We start from the raw sequence: 16,966 nt of genomic DNA on the forward strand, positions 1-16,966 counted from the left end.
ATGGGATTTCTCAGGAGCCTTCTGCCTCAGGAGTGACTGAATCCAGAAAGAAGCACAGGGCAGAGGGGGTGGTCCATGGGGGCTCCAGGGCAAAGCGCCATGGCTTAAGGATGCAGGTGGAAAGAGAAGTGGGTACAGATGGGCAAGTGGAATGAGCAGAGTGAGGAAGAACCATGGGGTCCGGCTCTCAGCTTAAGGAAGGAGGGGAAGGTGAAACGTGTCCAGGCAGGTAAGTAGAGAGATGTGGTGGTGACACTCTTGCTCTTGGTTAAGAACAGGAAGGGGGCTGGGAGAAGGTTGGTAGGGGAGTGTGCAGAGGACCTGCTACATAATTGTCAGGGCCCAAGGAAATGCAGTTTAAAGGGACTAAAATTTAGAGCTTTTTCCTTTCTTCTGCCATCTGTCTCAACTTAGGTTGTTTGTTTTTTTTTTTTTTAAGATTTTATTTATTTATTTGAGAGAGAGAGCATGCAAACAAGCAGGGGGAGGAGCCGAGGGAGAGGGACAAGTTCCATTGTCCCATTGGTCTTCACTTAGAACACACAAATCATAGATAAAATTATTAAGAGTTCAAGACAGCGATAGCAGAGCAGTGAACCAAGTGCGGGCCCTTCTGAGTGTGGGTTCTTATGTAATTGCACAGATCCTGGAGGAGGATCCTGTAAAGACCCACCTAAAAGGAAGGAGGGACAGAAAAGCACAGGGAAACAAGAGCCAAGGGTATATCCTGAGCAGCCCTCTTGAGCCCCAAGAGCATGAGTGGAAAGAAGCAAGAAGACCAGCAAAATGAAGAAATGACAACCTACAGTTTAAAGTAAGAATGGAGGCAGAAGTACTTCCAACATTATGTAGAAGAACTAGAAATCCATGGCTTTCCAGGGCCATTCAGTATGGTAGAGCCCCTCACACCTCTGAAACTTGAGTCTACCAGGGCTTTGCAGCTGAGCCCACGGATGCTCAGGAAAAGGCCTTGCTATCCTTAAGAGCGGGTGGAGTTACAGTGAGCATTTTTTGTTTTAAAAACATGTATACAAGGTGCCTTGGTGGCTCAGTCGGTTGAGTATCTGACTCTTGGTTTTAGCTCAGGTCATGATCTCGGGGTGGTAAGATTGAGCCCCATGTTGGACTCCACACTGAAGGTGGTGCCTGCTTAAGATTCTCTCTCTCCCTCTCCTCTACCACCCACCCATGCTCTCTTTTTAAAATAAATACATACATCTTTAAAAAACATAAAAAATATAAAACATGTATGCAATATGTTTTAGAAAGTTTTCTTTCCAATGTATATAATAATATGTATATATTTTAAGTTCCGATTGTGGGAGAGTTAAGCTTTAAATTTCTAGACACCTGCTTGTGTGGCATACCACAAAAATGAGAGGCTATTGTAGTTTTGACAGTCTGTAGACAATATTTAAAGCTCTAGATAATTGCAGAGAGAAGTATTTGGAGAGCATGAGCTGTGTCTTCATTTCTTTTGGTAACCGGTGCTCCTTGGTTGAGATTCACATTGGATTGTTGGTAAATTTGTGTTGAAGGGCTGTGTATGGCTTGGGGAGGGATCCAAAGTGAACCTGGCGGGTGGCCTTGTAAATTCTACCTTCATTTAAAGTTGGTTTTCTTGAAAAACTCATAGAAATATAAAAGAGATCTCAAAACATTAAGAAGTATGGCTTGCTTTGTGTTCTTCTAAAAATTACTAAATTGTTTCCATTAAATGTTAATTCTAACAAAATAGCATTGAGTGAATGAATGAAAAAGGTAAAAAAAGGAGACAGCAACTCTGTCGGTAATCGCCGTCTCCGATTCCTCGCCTTTAACATGAGTGTTTTAAACTGTATGGTGCATTCCAACTTCAAATTCTATGACTCTGGTAATATTTATAAATGCAATTAAGATGGTCACTGCTTGATAAGAGGAAATTAAGTACATTTATGTAATATGGCAATTTATTTACTACCAGGTATTAAACTGAATACAATGGTGTTTACACAATAGGAGAGTAGATGGCAGGCAGAAGGTGGGGACAAGATCCATTCATTTCTTTAACCAGGAATCGCCAAATGCCTATGGCTGCCCCATGCTATATATAACCTAAGTGTAGGTTGAAGTAGAAGCTACCATCCCTAACTTCAAGACATACGAATAAAGCCATTGGACACAATGTCATCAAGAATAAGACTACAGGAGAGAAGGTGGGTGCCCAGAGGAGTGGTCTCCCTGAGGGCCCAAGGGCACATTGAGTTTGCACGATTCCCACTTGTTGAGAGCCAGGGTGGGTGCATCTGCTTGTCCGCTCAATGGGAAGAATTATGGCATCTTTTAATGAATCATTCATTCAGCAAAAATATTTCTTGAGCACCTGTTAAGTCGCAGGCATTGTGCTAGGAACTGGAGATACAAAGAGGAGCAAATGGTGCCCTGTCCCCAAATTGTTCGAATGGTGGTTAAGGACAGTCGAGGTGACGAAGGGCAGGGCAGCGTGGCAGTTGGGGTTGGCAGGCACAGTGGCAGGCTACCTGACTACCCTCCCCGCCAACTACCTCTCCTAACTGGTGATGGCAGGTTCCCGTTGTGTCTGAATATGGCCTCAGCATCCTTCGTGACGCTGCAACCAAGGAATCACTACCCATCAGTCAGATCTAGAACAAAAGATGGAACCTCTTTGCTTCCCAGGCAACAAAGGACTGCAATCACACTGCACACATTTGCTAGGGGAGCACAGAGGAGCTGTTGGCTAGCACTTTTGGAGTGGGATTTGGGTGAGAAGTCACAGAGTGGGCGGCGAATCAACTGGACCTCAAAGGATGAATGGATTCTGTAGGTTAGAAACCGCCAGCTCCCCTTTCACTTCCCGCACTGTTGCTGCCTTTTTTTGCAACGTGGAGAGAAGGTAATGGTCCCTGGGAAACACGACTTCCTTTTCTGTAATGGTGGAGCCTATTCGGGGTCCCTCAGGTGGACCCTGATGGAAGTAGCAGACCCCCCGGGAGGGATGGAGACTTGAGGTAGGTAGTGTGGCAGAGCCAGCCTGTTGGAGGAAGTCCAGGTCACTGGCCCAGCCACCGGGTTTACTTTGGCAGAAGAATGTCCACCCTCTTCATGTAGCTGGTGCCAAGCAGGCCCGGCACAGTGAGCTCATGGCGTTCTCTGGGTCCTGGAGCTAGAGACTTGGGGTGGAGGGAATTGGAGGGCTGGAGATAGCTCTACCAGCTTGGGGTTGGCAGCAGGCAAGGCACGGGGCCAATGGAGACAGGAAATCTTCTGGGCTTTCAGACATTGTGTCATATGATTGTTTATTTGGGAAGAGGAAGCCATCCAGGGAGCACTGGTGCCCATCACCACCTCCTGAGAGAGAAATCCAGCTGGCGCACGTGCTACCCTCCTCACCCACATGCCCACGGAGTGCGTGTGCACGTGCACGTGCGCGCGTGCGCACACACACACACACACACACAGGCACACATCCCTTCATCTCCCGCCCACCACCCCCAACCCTGTGCGCATAGGCGAGGTGAGTTTGCCACATTCAAAGAGACATAACAGAGCTCCAGTGCCCTGTGCCTACATGTCTACTCAGATTGCGCTGCAAGGGATCCAATTTTCCAGCGTCTCTTGGGCAAGTCATGATTTGCTGAACCTCGGTTTCCCCATCTTTAAAATGCAGAAAGGAAAACTTCTTCCACCTACCACCTGAGAAGACAGACAGGAGCCATGAGGAACAGAATAGCCCCATCCATCCAATGAGTAACTTTTGTCCTCATGATAACCCTGAGGCTAGATCCCTACGGAGCTAGATCCTTACAGACCCTTCCTTGTCTCCATAGTCAGTCCTGCTGGACTCTTCCAGACATCGAATAACCATCACCTCTCCAATCCCACTGCCTCTGTCCTAATTTCGACCCTGGTTGCGTGCACCTCAGCCTCTGCAATGGCCTTCGTCTCATCTCTAGGCACCATGCATCCTACCGAAGAGTTGGCTCTCGTCACATTTCTCCTCTCTCCAAGCCCTTGAGACTTCCTCCTTGCTGACAGACTGAAACTCTAATTTCAAATTCCTCCCTACCTTTCCAGTCATACATTTTATTTTTCCCATATCAACCTCCTCTGTTATAGCCGCACCAGGTTGCTATTTCTACAACTACCTTTGCAAATTCTTACCTTTGTAGATTTGTTTCTTTGCCTTTATTTTGGGATGTGCTTTTTTTTTTTTCAAAACTCATCACATCTATCTATTTGGAAAAACAACAGCATAAGTTTCTTGCTCAGACTGAAGGAGCCTGACGAAAGTTTGGTCAGGGAGGGAGTCCTTGTCAGACCTTCACAAATAGGATCCTGCCCATCTTTGAGCTCCAGGAGGCCCCTGCTCTGGAGTACAGTCAACAGAATTTCCTAAATTCCTTCACATGCGTTAGATCAGCTGGGTATACCGCCCACAGCCCGACCCAGAATCTTTAGGTGTCCAAGACCCTGTTTCTCCCCTTCAAGCCCTCCCTGACCCTCTAATCTACACATGGAGTGGACTAGATGTCCCAAAGAGCTCCAAGACTCACACCTATAGTGTCATCCCTGGGCTCTAATGGAGGACAGCCTGGTAAGTGGATAGCTCCTACTGATAAGTGTGGTCTTTGTTTTGTGGATTTGTGTGAGATTGGGCCACCAAAAAGGTATGGACGTATTGATTTGCGGTGGCTCTTATGGATGCAGGGTGAGTTTGGGGGTCTAGGCTACTGAGGGTCCACTGCTGACTCTTGGACTTGAGCCATGTCTATAGACCTGCACATCAGCTCTCACCCTTATATGCGCTGCTGCTGGTCTGTAACACTTGAGGGACATGAGTCTCATGGCAGGCATCCTTTATCCCCTGTGTCTCCACCCCAGCATCCAGGGAAGTCACCCTGTGTCCTCAAGAGGCTCTGTGTCACAGGGCAGAAAGTCCTCTGGGGGTGGGAGTGGCTTTTGAGACCACTGTTCCAGAATGCCTATGGGCTTTTCTCATCAGTATCCTCTCTAGCCTCTAACTAATATGCAATGTCATGCTTTTCCAGATCAGTCTTACCCCATGTTGGACAAGGGATAGACATTCCTCGCCTAAGTAGTTTCTCTTCTCATTCCACCCACAGGCTCCTGCCTTCCTTCCCACTGGTGGCAGTCTGCAGAAAGCAGGACATATTCTTTTCTAGGGCTGCTGTAACAAATTACCATAAACTTGGTGTCTTCAAACAATAGAAATTTATTCTCTTACAGTTCTGGAGGCCAAAAGTCTGAAATCAAGGTGTCAGCAGGACTGGTTCCTTCTGGAGGCTCTGAGTGAAAACATGTTCAGTGCTTCTTTCTTAGCTTCTGTGTTGCCAACAACCCTTGGTATTCTTTGGCTTCTAGATGTTTCATTCCAATCTCTGATCCATCTTCACCTGGTATTACTCCCTGAGTGTCTCTGTGTCTCCAAGTTTCCCTCTTCTTGTAAGGACACCACTCACTGGATTTATGGCTCACCCTGATACAGTTTGACCTTATCTTAACTTGATCACATCTGTACAAACCTTATTTCCAAATAAGGTCACATTCACAGGTTCCAGGTAAGCATGAGTCTTAGGGGGATACCCTTCAACCAAACCTACGGCAATTTTGTTAACAATGAAAGAGACCACATGCTAGGAATGCAGTGATTACAGTCTTAGGAGTTTAAGAGAAGACACGGGTGGAAAAATGTATTGTTTTAGGTTTATACTATGTAATTCCAAATGGTAAATTTAACATGATCTGGAAATGAACGATGGCTCATATTTTCCTGCATACTTTGGGTAAGACTAGCACGTGAAGTCCTCCTCAACAGAGCACAGTAACAGCTTTTGAGAGTCATTGGAAGCCAGTGTTCACAGACCTGCGGATGGATGACGCAACGTTATGAGTCAGCGGTATTAGGGAACTGTAGAGGCAAGAAGAGCTGTACTGTTTCAGTACAAGTAGGTTCTGAAGAGCCATGGCATTATGGGTAATAATGGCATTGCCACCTTTTCTCCAGGTGGGGAATATGGCATTAAGAATGGTGTATTTGGCGTTAGTGAACAAGAAAGAAAATGAAAAGGTGGGTTTTGGACTTGAACAGGAAGAGAGGGTGCCTGGATACTATGGGGAATCCTTATGTGCACTGCCGAAACAATAAATAAATATGTAAATACCTCTTCTCTACCCATTATTCTAAATCCTCATCATTAAATCACTGTATTTCACATGGGCCATGGATCTTGTAATGCATTTTGAAATCAGGTTGTTTACGTAGACAGGCACTTTACAACAAATATTTGCCTTGTGCCCTGCACATCCTGAATAAAAGCAGTTCTCTCACACAGCCTCCGAGTGGAGTGAGGGCTCTCAATTAAATCACATCCTCAGGATAATTGCACAGCCCTGACCTGGTGCTTGGCTAACTAAGGGAAATCCCAGTGGGGGCCCTAAGTGATTTCCACCTGGGAATTCTCATGAGGGGAACGAGGCAATAAGACAATACAAACTCAAGGAAGGGGGGGCATAAAGAAAAGATAATTACATAATTTTATATATATAATATACTATATACCATATAATATGTATATGTGATTTTTCATACTAATTATAGAGAAGTAATACTATGGCATTCTGAAAAATTTGAGGTAATTAGCAAATTGTTTCTCTGATCTTCGTAGATTTAGACTGAATCAGCTTTGAGAGTTGTCTTTGAAGATGTGTGTGGGAGCGTGCATGTGTGCACCCTTGATTCAACAATTACTCGCACACCTGCAACTCAGACAGGAAAATCTTGAAGGAGGCCGAACTTACCCGTGGACCTCACCTGCCCTGGCTTACCCAGCTGTTCGGCCATGCTTGGAATGCCAACGGCCATCACTGACCAGCCCCGTTGGTGACCACCCAACTACCACCACCCCAGAATGTCACACAGATGTCTTGACTGACTGAGGCTCGTGAACTGTATGTTGGGAAAATGATGGGATGGGGTCCCAGGGAAAGCCTGTCCCCTGAGGTAAGGGGCTGGCTTTCCCGTGGAGAGTCATATTGAAGGGTAGATGAACAAAGTTGGGGCCAGGTTAGAAGTGGGGTGCACCATCAAGGGACCCACTGTGGAGGGTTGAACACCTGGTTGTTCTTCCCTGGAATATGGGGGAAGTCGTATCTCTTGTACAGCTTCAAGTTGTCCAGTCTTACATTTTAATTTTCTTGAGCTACCACAACGCTTTATCAAATCTGTTAGCCAGTAGAGGTTTTGTAGGCCCTGATGTTGCAAACAAAACAGGTGGGTATGAGCGGTGTGGCCTGCCCACTTAGCTTCTTTTTAGGGTTCTTAGGGGCTGCAACATTTTTTCAAGAGAGGTGGTAACCAGAGTTTTGGGTTAGGAGCTAAAGGGCAAGGCAGGCTATGGCCATGCTGAGAGCCACAGGAGGTGCACTGGACCCGGGGGAAGAACTTCTGGAGGAATGATAAGTAGAACTTGCATATCCTCAATATTTTCTAGGGGAAGCTGGGCCCTGGAAGGGGATGGTGGTTGTGTGCTTGGATTACACATGTACATTAAAAAGAAATCAAGTATTAAGACATTTAAATTAACCACGGATTAATTAAGGTTATATCTGGTGGGCAATTACAGATGGGGTTTAATTTTTTCTATGTTTTCTCTATCGCTGTTAAAGAAAAAATTGTCAAAATGGTAACACTTGTTAAAATGGTAAGGAAGACTATTCGAGATCATTGCCAAAGGGGTATTGTACTGGGGAAAGAGGTCAGGCTTAACAAGGACAGGTGAGGATTTGTAGTCAAGGAAGGGTGGGGGTCAGTGGATGGAAAATTACTAACATCAAGGGTAGGTGGATTCTTGCTAAACTGACCTAACAGGATTCTTGCTAAAGGCAAGCCAGGGTGATCAAATATCAAGGGTGGGGGGATTCTCACTAAACTGACTTAGCAAGATTCTTGCTACAACTGGGTTTGGCAGGCTGAAGACAGGACCCAAGGGTGAGGCCTCGTCAAAAAGAGGGCTCAGAAGAACCTGTCTAAATGTTGAGCAAGGAGATTGTCTTTGTGACCCCATATGGACCACACATGTATGACCATTTAAAAGAAGAAGTGAAAATTGATAAAATTTATTTTTAATAATAAAAATACCCTCCCAAGAGATATGACAGCTGAATGCAATATACTATCCTGGATTGAATTCTGACCAGACTTTATTTATCTTTCATTTTTGCCATGAGTGAGATAACTAGTGACATCTAGGTATGGTTTAGATTAGATGGTAGTATCAAAGGCAATTTCCCAATTTTAATTATGTAAGAATTGTTTGAAAACACTCATTGAAGACTTTACCGGTAAAAGAGCTTACTCTCAAATGGTTTAGGACAAAAATAATATGTATACAGAGAGAGCAAGATAAAGCAAACTTGGGAAATGTTCCCATTTGGGGAATCTGGGTGAAGGTATATGGGAATTCTTTATATTATCTTTGTAACTTTTCTGAAAGTCTGAAATTATTAAAAAGAGAGGGAGAGAGAGAGATGTAAAGCATCCAAACTTAAAGGACTGAGTCAAATGCCACCTCTTCCAGAAGTCCCTCTCAACTGAGATTGTGTCCTGCCCACACTGCCTTGTGATGACATGGACCAAGGTTATCTTGTAATTCCCTTCAGCCTTGATTTCCTCAAAGCCTCTTCTTTCTCTTCTGGAGGTAGCATAGCTGGATAGAATGCAGGTGAATTCCTGAATTCACAAACCTGGGCCTCAATGCTGCCTCTGTCACTTCCCAGCTGTGGGACCTTGGCCATTACTACTGTTACTGACATCAGATTTCTCACTGATAAATGATCATGAAATATACTCTGTGCAGAACATAAAACAATGCCTGTCATGAGTTCTGATTCTAGAGAGAGCTCTGTAAATATTAATTCCCTTCTTTTCTCCTTCTCTGGGATCAGCCTTTCACCATCCTTGGCACATAGGTAAATTTTGAACCCAATTCTCTGATAATTTCTATAAAATTTATTCTAATAACTAATATTGATAATTCACAATGGATCCATTGTGCTCAACACCTAGTAGCTCCTTCATGAATGTTGTTCATGGGGCAACGTTTGCCTGCAACTTTTCTCATCTGGTCATCCCAGCATCTCTATGGGGTAGAAAAGTTCCCATTATGATCCCCTTTTTTATAGATTTGGAAACAGAGGCACTGAGGAGATGAATGACATGCTTTTCTAGGTTTCATGGCTGATAAGTAGGAGTCTGGCAGGAGCCAGTAAATCCTATTACTTATGGCAAAGTCTACTGTTGCAGTTACATACAAACAAGTAAACTGCAAATAAGTCTTACAAAGTTCTCTGGATCTCTATCCTATGTGTTACCACCACCTACTTTACCATTCTAAAATGACTTTTCATTCATTTGGTTTATTAATCTTTTAATGAGCACCTATTAAGTGCTAAGTGTGTTAGGCACTGAGGATGCTAAGATGGGGAAGGAGCTCAGAGTCTTGCAGGAAAAAAAATCAAATGAACAAAAATCATAAATGTAGTGTAATAGCTGCTTTCTCTAAAAATATTTTATAATATCACTAATGCAGACCATTCTCATCCTGATTGCTCTTAAGTTTATAAAAGTTTTGCCTGGGTGATTAGGCTCAGTAGCACTGAGGCTCACTGTCCAAACATGGAGCCCTCCTCCCATAGCTCATGGCATGAAAAGCCATTCAGTGATCTGCTCTGAGCCAACTGTACCCAGAGAAAGAAGGAAAATCTTTCCAATTTAGAGATATTTCTAATTAGTAGATAATTCCTCTTTTCTCAAACAAAACCTCCTTTTCATGGCTGTAGCTGCTGTCAGCCCCAGAACCACAGTCCTATCATCTGCACATGCCTTCCAGGGCTTAGATCTCCAGGTACTCCCCAAATGCACCCCCCATGCTTCTGGCTTAGAAGCATTAGCTGGGTCAGCAGTACCCCAAATTGCCAAAGACCCTTTAATGAAAGGAAAGGAGAGAGTCAACCTAAAGTAGGAGGGCAATGTCTCCTAGGGCTTAAAGCAAGGATATGATTTTGCCCCTGGAAGCTCTAGCGACTTGGAAGCATGATATCCTGAATCTGAAAATCTCTTAGTTTCTGGGGCAGACCTCCCTAGACGTCTATGAGCCTTTGAACGGTTTGGATAAGGTTGTTGCTCAAACTGTTGAACGAATGACATTTACTTACTAGGAAAAGTCAGGCCTCTCTAGCAAATGAAACGCGATATACACAGCCCTATGGTCCAGATTTCCCCTTTCATGTTTGTACCTACCTGTCTACTGTCACATCGTATTCCAGAGTGTTTCCCTTGTCTTCACTGTCCCAACGTGGTGACTTACAATGTGCATTTATTACACGAATGAATGAAACGATAAAAAATGCCAACGAGCGACACTAGGAAGAAGTGCCAAGCAAAAGGTCCACAAATTTATTTTTGTGACTTCTGTAAAGGATGCCATCGAGTATCTCCAACGTCAAAAGCCATTACCCAGACGGCAGGCGGCAGCCCCACTGCTCTTTCATTAGTCAATGGTCAGAACAGGGACGGGGAGGTAGGGATTCGCTTTCTCGCCTGTCCCGGACGCCCCACGCGGCTAAAGAAAGCTCAGCCCCAAGGCTCAGCCCCAGCAGGAGTTTGGGGACCGCAAACTTCCCCGCGTCTGATGGAGGAGCCCCTGAGGGAACCCGCTAACATCCGAGGATAGTCGCGTCAGGGCAGGCAAGGGTTCCGACGTTTGCCAAGAGCGCAGAGGGGTGAGTTGCAAAAACGTAGAGGGAGAAGCCAGTCCCTGTGTGCCCTGGCCTGCTGGTAGGCCAGAACGTCTGCCCGAGCGTGGCCTGGCCTGCAACCGCTCACGCCGTCCCTCCCGGCCCGAGACACCCCCGCCCCCCGGCCTCTTCCCCGGGATGGGCCCTTAGCGCTGTCTGTCACCGCTCCGCGCTGCCGTCCCACCTAGACTCTCCGCGGGTACTGTAACGGCGGGGGCGGGGCTTGGCGGGACGGGGCGGAACCAAGCCCTCCCAGGGCCCGCCCCTTGGCTGCGTAGCTGGGTGATTGGATGCTTTGGAAGGCCGCCTTCTAAGGCCGTGCAGGGGAGTGACCGGTGGCCGGGGTCCGGTCCCTGGCGCGCCGGGTGCGGGGTGTGGGGACTCCGTCCGGCGAAGGGTGGGAGACCCCGCGTCCAAGAGGTGTCTAGGGCGGGGTTTCCCATGGGGATCTCGGCGCCCTGAAACGCCGCAAGCCCAGTTTCTCGTGTCGGAGAGGTGTCTTTCTGACTCGCTGGAATTCAGAGAGCATTTGGGAAACTTCTCGCTCCCACTCTTTACTCCCTACTTTTGGAGGGGAAAGCAGTTGCTGAGTTGTTTTATTTCCTCCCCCAACCGGACTCTGTAAAAATAGCCGTGCACCGGGGCGAGCGAGCCAAGCTCTGCCGCACCGCTGCCCCGGGCCAGGTGTGGACCTAAAAATACCCAGCGGTCGGGAGCCCGTGCTCCGGGTGCGGGCGGGTCCGGCCGGGCCGCAGAGGGCGTCTGGAGACCGGGGAAACGGCGGCCGCCTGGCCCCTCGCCTCGGCCGGGGCTGTCCCTTTAAATCCTGGAGGAGGCAAAGAGAAAAAAGGAAAGAAAGAAAAAAGCCCCGAGCGGATGGTGGCTCTGCCCGGCCCCCCACTCCGCCCCCGCGCCGGGTCCTGCCAGGCGCCCGACGCCTCCGCGGGTCCTGGGCGTCCCCCGCCGCGCCGCCCACCGCCACAGTTACTGTCAAAATAGAAATTCCGCGGAGCCGGGGAGGAGGTCGGGGCGCAGCAAGTGCAACTGTGGCAGGCGGAGAGGGGGCGCCGAGGAGGGGGCGGGCGCGCGGAGAGGCGACCGTAGACATCCGGGCCCTTTAACCCCGTGCGCCCCCCGAGCGGGTGGCGCTGGCCGCGCGGGCGCCGGGCGCGGGGCGCGGGGCTGACAGCCGCGGCGCGGGAGGCGGGGCGCGAGGAGGGCGGAGGCGCGGCGCGGGGAGGGAGGAGCTGCCCGCGCGCCCGCCGCCGCCGCTCGGCTCCACACCCGCCGGCGCAGCCCCGCCACGAGACTCTGACAGCGCGCGGCCCGCGCTGCTCGGGCGCACAGGCACGGACGGACCGCGGCGGCGGCGGAGGAGGACGCGAGGACCGCGGACCGGCGCCAAGTGCGGGCGACGCGCGGGGCTGGCGGCGCGCAGAGGTGAGTGGCTTCGCGCGCCGGGCTCGGGCACCGGCTGCGAGGGTCACGGTCTCCCCCGCACCTCCGCTGCCGAGGCGGGTCAGGGGGTCGCGGGGCTCCGGGAGGGTGGCTCCGCATCGCGGACGCCGGAAAGCTGTCTCGGGGCTGTTGCTAGGAGGCCGGCGGTCCGCGCGCCCCGGGGCGCCGGCGGGGGCAGGGGCGCCCCCAGCGCGGCGGGCAGGAGGCGGGGGGCTGCGGTGGCTATTCAGGGGCTCCGTGCGGCAGCCATGCAACGGGAGGAGGCGGGAGGAGGAGGGAGGGAGGAGGGGAGAGCCAGCGGAGAGCGAGCCAGCGAGCGGGCGCCGCGCCTCCTGGCTGGCACCGCGGCCCGGAGCGAAGTGGCGCGCGGGGCTGGAGGGGAACTTCTGCGGGCGCGTGCGGCCCCGGGCTCGGCGGCGCCTCGGGGCCCGGACAGGGCGGGCCTGTCGGCAGCCACAGGTGGTTTCTGCCAAAAGTTTTACCGCACTTCTGCCGGGAAGGCGCGGGAACAGTTTGGAGAGGGACGGTTTCCCGAGACTTTGGCACCCGCACCTCACATTGTCTTATCTTGAAGATTAGAAAGGGGGCTGGAAAGTCTGGGATCCCGCATCTCGCGACGCGGCTCACGGGCTTCGTGGCGGTCCCTGCCCGAGGTGGCGCTCTTGCGGGACCTTCAGACTCACGCGGCCGCCCTTTGGGAAGCTGCGGGAAATGGGCTCACGCACACGTTTCCTCCGTGCCTGGGGAAAGTTAAGCTGAGGCCAGCCCGATACCTGTCGCCCACACGGGGCAGCGCAGGGTCTCTTCCTAGGAACCGCGCGCGTCTTCGCTCCGGGCGTGCGCATCTCTTGCTCCTTTGAAAATCGAATTGTCTCTGGCCGCTGTGCTGCTTTGTTATTCGGGCTGCTTGTCTGATTTCATTAGGAGGAGAGCTAGGAGGAGCCACAGAAAAGCAGAGCGGCAACAACTCTCGTTTCCTTTGAAACCAGCTGTGGAGGCTGGTACCCAAATCTAGGCTAGGAGGGTCCAGGGACGAGGGGAGCCAGGAGACGGCCGTGGGTGCTCCCTGCCCTGGGAGCTTCACCGGATCTTTCGCAAGGCTAGAGCTGGAATTTCTGGGGTCTCTGGGACAGAAAGAAGATGAAGGTGGGAAGAGAACACCCCTCCGAAAAGGAAGATGTGCTGTGGTGTAGTCAGCTCTGGGAGAGCTCTGGGAGAGACGCTCCAAGAAGTCCAGTGGTTTGGCCCGGTTCCTCATTGGCCTGTTGTCGAATCCAGGGCAGCGAGCGAGGTTAGAACCACCCCGGTAGGTCCGTCCTGGGCTAAAAGGAATCTTTATCCCCGGAGTGGGTCTGATCTGATACCCAGCTGGTGCAAGTGTGCATAGAACTGCGAGAGAGTTGGTTGGAAACACTGAGTCCTTCATTCCCCACTGCTCCTGCACGCACTCGCTTCTCCCCCAACCCCACCGAGCACCTGAGCAGAAACCGTGCCCTTTGCTTTAAAAAAAAAAAAAGGGCACAGGATTTTGGAGCAGAAAGATGTCCTAGAGATATGAGGAACACTCATTTTACAGATGAGCAGACTCAGGCCCAAGGGAAAGTGACCTGCCACAGTGGTTAGAAACCCCGGGAGATGAGAAATGACATCAGCCTCTCAGACCAGGGTGGAGAGAGTTCCCTCAGCAAGGCCTCGGAGGGCCTGAGATCAGAAATGCCACCTCACACCCCAAGCCCATCAGGGGCTCATTATCTGGTACTTTCTATGGCCATACTTGCCAGCTAATGTGGTATATCTCCTGTTCTCTGCCCTTGGCTTAAAAAAAAAAAAAAAAAAGGACTATCACTGAAGATTCCATTCTGACGCTATTCCAACTTTTCCTGCTCCCTCCTCACCCCAAATTCCTCAAACTCCTTTTGTAACATAATGCAGCTTGATTGGCCAAGATGAGTTTGCAGCTTGTCTCATTGTGAAGCACCCTCTTTCCGTAGGATGCCAGAACTCTGTTTTCCTGGTAATTAGGTTTTACAGATATTTTTGAAAGGGAGCCCAATTCTGGATCAATTACACTTGGACACGAATGTTGTGCTGTTGTGGATACCAAATGAGAAAGATGAGCAATTATCTGGGGGTGTTGGAATAAATGTTGTTATGAGTATTTGACATGCTATTAGACATCAATGAGTGGGTTTTCAGTAAATGTTTTTTATGCTGTATTTTATTGAGCAAACAAAGTGTCTTAATTAAAAAGAACTGGGAGTTGGCCACTTAGATTTTAGCCACTTGTTTCTTACCAGTGGGTATGGATGGGAAGGGTTTGAATGGTAAACAGAATGATTGTTGAGAGCTCCCCCCCCAAAAAACCCCCAAAATATTCTAGGGCAATGCTCATCCTTCAGTATATACTGTCATGTACAGTCCAGCAGAACCGTATTCCATCGAAATAGGTCTGGGTGTGGCGTATTCGATCTGTATTAGTCAGAAATGACTTGTAAGGGAGAATATTTTGTAAGTTTTGTTGCTTTCAAGGGCATACAGTATCAAGAATTCAAGGCTAACTCAATGCCACCAAGTAGAATTCTTCTCCTCTCATGAACAGATAAGAATCGGTGTCTCCACAGCTGTGCTGGGGGCTCTTGTAGAAGAATGCAGGATCTGACATCATCATGATGGTCCAGGGTTACCTTCTGACAGCGCCTTTTCACTTTCATCGCATGCTAATGTCATGGCCATCCCCACGTGGTAGGGAGTTCAGCTCTTTGTCCATCTTACAGATGGGGAAGCTGAGGCAGAGAGAAAAGAGAGGGTTATTCCTATGCTTCATTCAGTGCCTTAACGTACTCTGGGCATTCGGCTCAGGGTTTCTGGAGGTGACCCAGGGGCAGGGGTAAGAGGTCCCCTAATCATATTGCCCCTGGCCCCTCTCCAGCACTGCCATTACAGAAGGGTGCAGAGGTGTGGTGGGGTTACAGTTATAATTCGTCGGAGGCCACTCTCTCTGATGGGGGCCTGAAGGACTTTGTTCCCCACCCCCACAGTGGGTGAGCAGTTTCCTCCCTCTTATAGCAGGCTGTGGGAACTTGGGGGAGGAGGGACCAGCTGGCTGAGGCTGGGACGGGGGTGTGGGATCTGCGCCTGTGTCGGTCTGAAGGAGTCCAGGCTATTTATAACCCCTCCTCCCCTCCTGGGAAGAAGAGACTCAAGGGTCTGGAACCATCCTCAGTGGTGACTTCTCCCCAGGATGGCCATGCCCCACTGGAAGAAAACCACCACCCAACTGCATGGTGGGTATTGGTGTGAACCCTGACCCGTGTGGAGGGGTCCTGCAGATCTTCTTGGAACTTCGGCAGCTCTGGGAGTTTTAAGATAGAAGGATTTCCTGGAGCCTGTGTGTGCACTTTTTCTCAGGCGAGGCCCTCCATTTGCACAAAATGAGGCACACCCTAGAAATCTTACAGAGCAGAACTTAAGAATCTGCAAAAGTGGGGGTACTTGGCTGTTTTGAGTAGTGGTAACAGTGATTTTTACACGAGAAGAGATTCTGAAAGCGACCTATCAGATGTGCTTTCCTCTGATTATAAGCCATGGCGTTGCTGTGTGGTGCGGGCTGGGGAGGTGTGAGACATGCACGCAAAGCTCTTCCCCCCCTTGCCCACCCCTACTCTGGACCAGTCCCCCATGGTCCCCCTCGCCTTTGCACTCTTCGACCAACACCTCAGTCCTCTTTGGTCTGCAGATAAATAGTATCTGCCATTCCACTGGTTACAACCTCAACCCTGCAGCTAGGCATATTTTCTCCCTGGGTTGGTGGATGGAAGAATGAGGGTGGGCGGTGGAAGAAGCCGGCAAAGGCACTGAGCTTGTCTCTCTGTTTAGCCCCTTGCAGTGAATTAATCCTCCCATCAGAACAATTTCAGGGGCTTGAGGCAGGTTTTGCCAGGGAGAGAAGACAAGCGGGAGGCCCTAGGTGGAGAGGTGGGTGCTGGGCAGCTCCCGGCTGAGGGTGGTGGTGCCTGGTGAGCCTGGCGTGGGCATCGCATGCGGGGGACTCCTGAGGGTGGGGCTCGTGTGTTGCTCATTGGCACCCTCTTAGCACGCGGCGCGAGCCCTGGGCATGGCAGGTGTTGGCTGAGCAAGCGCTGGGGGGCACTGGTGAGTGGGTGGACAGCGGTCGGGTTTGCTTCTTCCTTGCCATGGGCAGTGTTTCTTGGTGTCGCGAAGGCAAGGAGGCAGAATCAGAGGGTACATGAGAAGAGAGAGCGTTCACCAGGCATTTTGAGAAGCCCCGAGCCAAACTGATTGGCCGCTCCACCGTGCCAGAGATGCTGGAAGCCAGGGACAGCCATGGAGTCCTTCTTGGAGCGTGCAGAGTGAGTCTCCTTTCATGAGGCAGATAGGCCACTCCTTTGCGTACCCTCCTGTGGGCCCTCTGGGGTCTGGCCCCTGCCTGCCTCTCAGACTCCCTCCCCTCCCACGCTCACCTCAGTTGTTCTTTTCATCTAGCGTGCCCTTCCCTCCGATCTACCCCCAGCTGACCCCCACCCCTTGTCATTCAGGTCCCAGTGGAGACAGCACCCTGTGTTCTATTCTTCATAGCACCCACCTCTGTCTGGGACATAATCCTGATTCTCCTCTTGTTTGTCACTTGTCTCTCCCACTAGAATGTAAGCTCCAGGAGGGCAGGGACCTTGTC

General features: G+C 50.1%; 1 protein-coding gene and 1 long non-coding RNA gene across 6 annotated transcripts in view; both read left to right on the plus strand.

Moving 5' to 3' along the window:
- The window catches only part of LOC145716749 (uncharacterized), a 34,564-nt gene extending 25,759 nt beyond the window's left edge, over positions 1-8,805 (plus strand). The window contains exons 3-4 of one of the 2 annotated variants that reach the window (XR_014139611.1): positions 6,026-6,088; positions 6,687-8,805. This is a non-coding gene — a long non-coding RNA (uncharacterized LOC145716749). Of the gene's footprint in view, positions 1-643; positions 1,880-6,025; positions 6,089-6,686 lie in introns of those variants that run through there. The other variant, XR_014139610.1, reaches the window with a different exon arrangement.
- Positions 8,806-12,035: 3,230 nt separating this feature from the next.
- ZBTB7C (zinc finger and BTB domain containing 7C) overlaps positions 12,036-16,966 on the plus strand; it is a 323,613-nt gene continuing 318,682 nt past the window's right edge. For 3 of the 4 annotated variants that reach the window (XM_081801273.1, XM_081801274.1, XM_081801275.1), the window contains exon 1: positions 12,036-12,255. The gene's annotated coding sequence lies outside the window, so the exon portion shown is untranslated. The remainder of the gene's footprint in view (positions 12,256-16,966) is intronic. The other variant, XM_081801272.1, reaches the window with a different exon arrangement.

Source organism: Leptonychotes weddellii, chromosome 13, assembly GCF_054177405.1.
Source record: "Leptonychotes weddellii isolate Sample4059 chromosome 13, ASM5417740v2, whole genome shotgun sequence".
Lineage (NCBI taxonomy): Eukaryota > Metazoa > Chordata > Mammalia > Carnivora > Phocidae > Leptonychotes > Leptonychotes weddellii.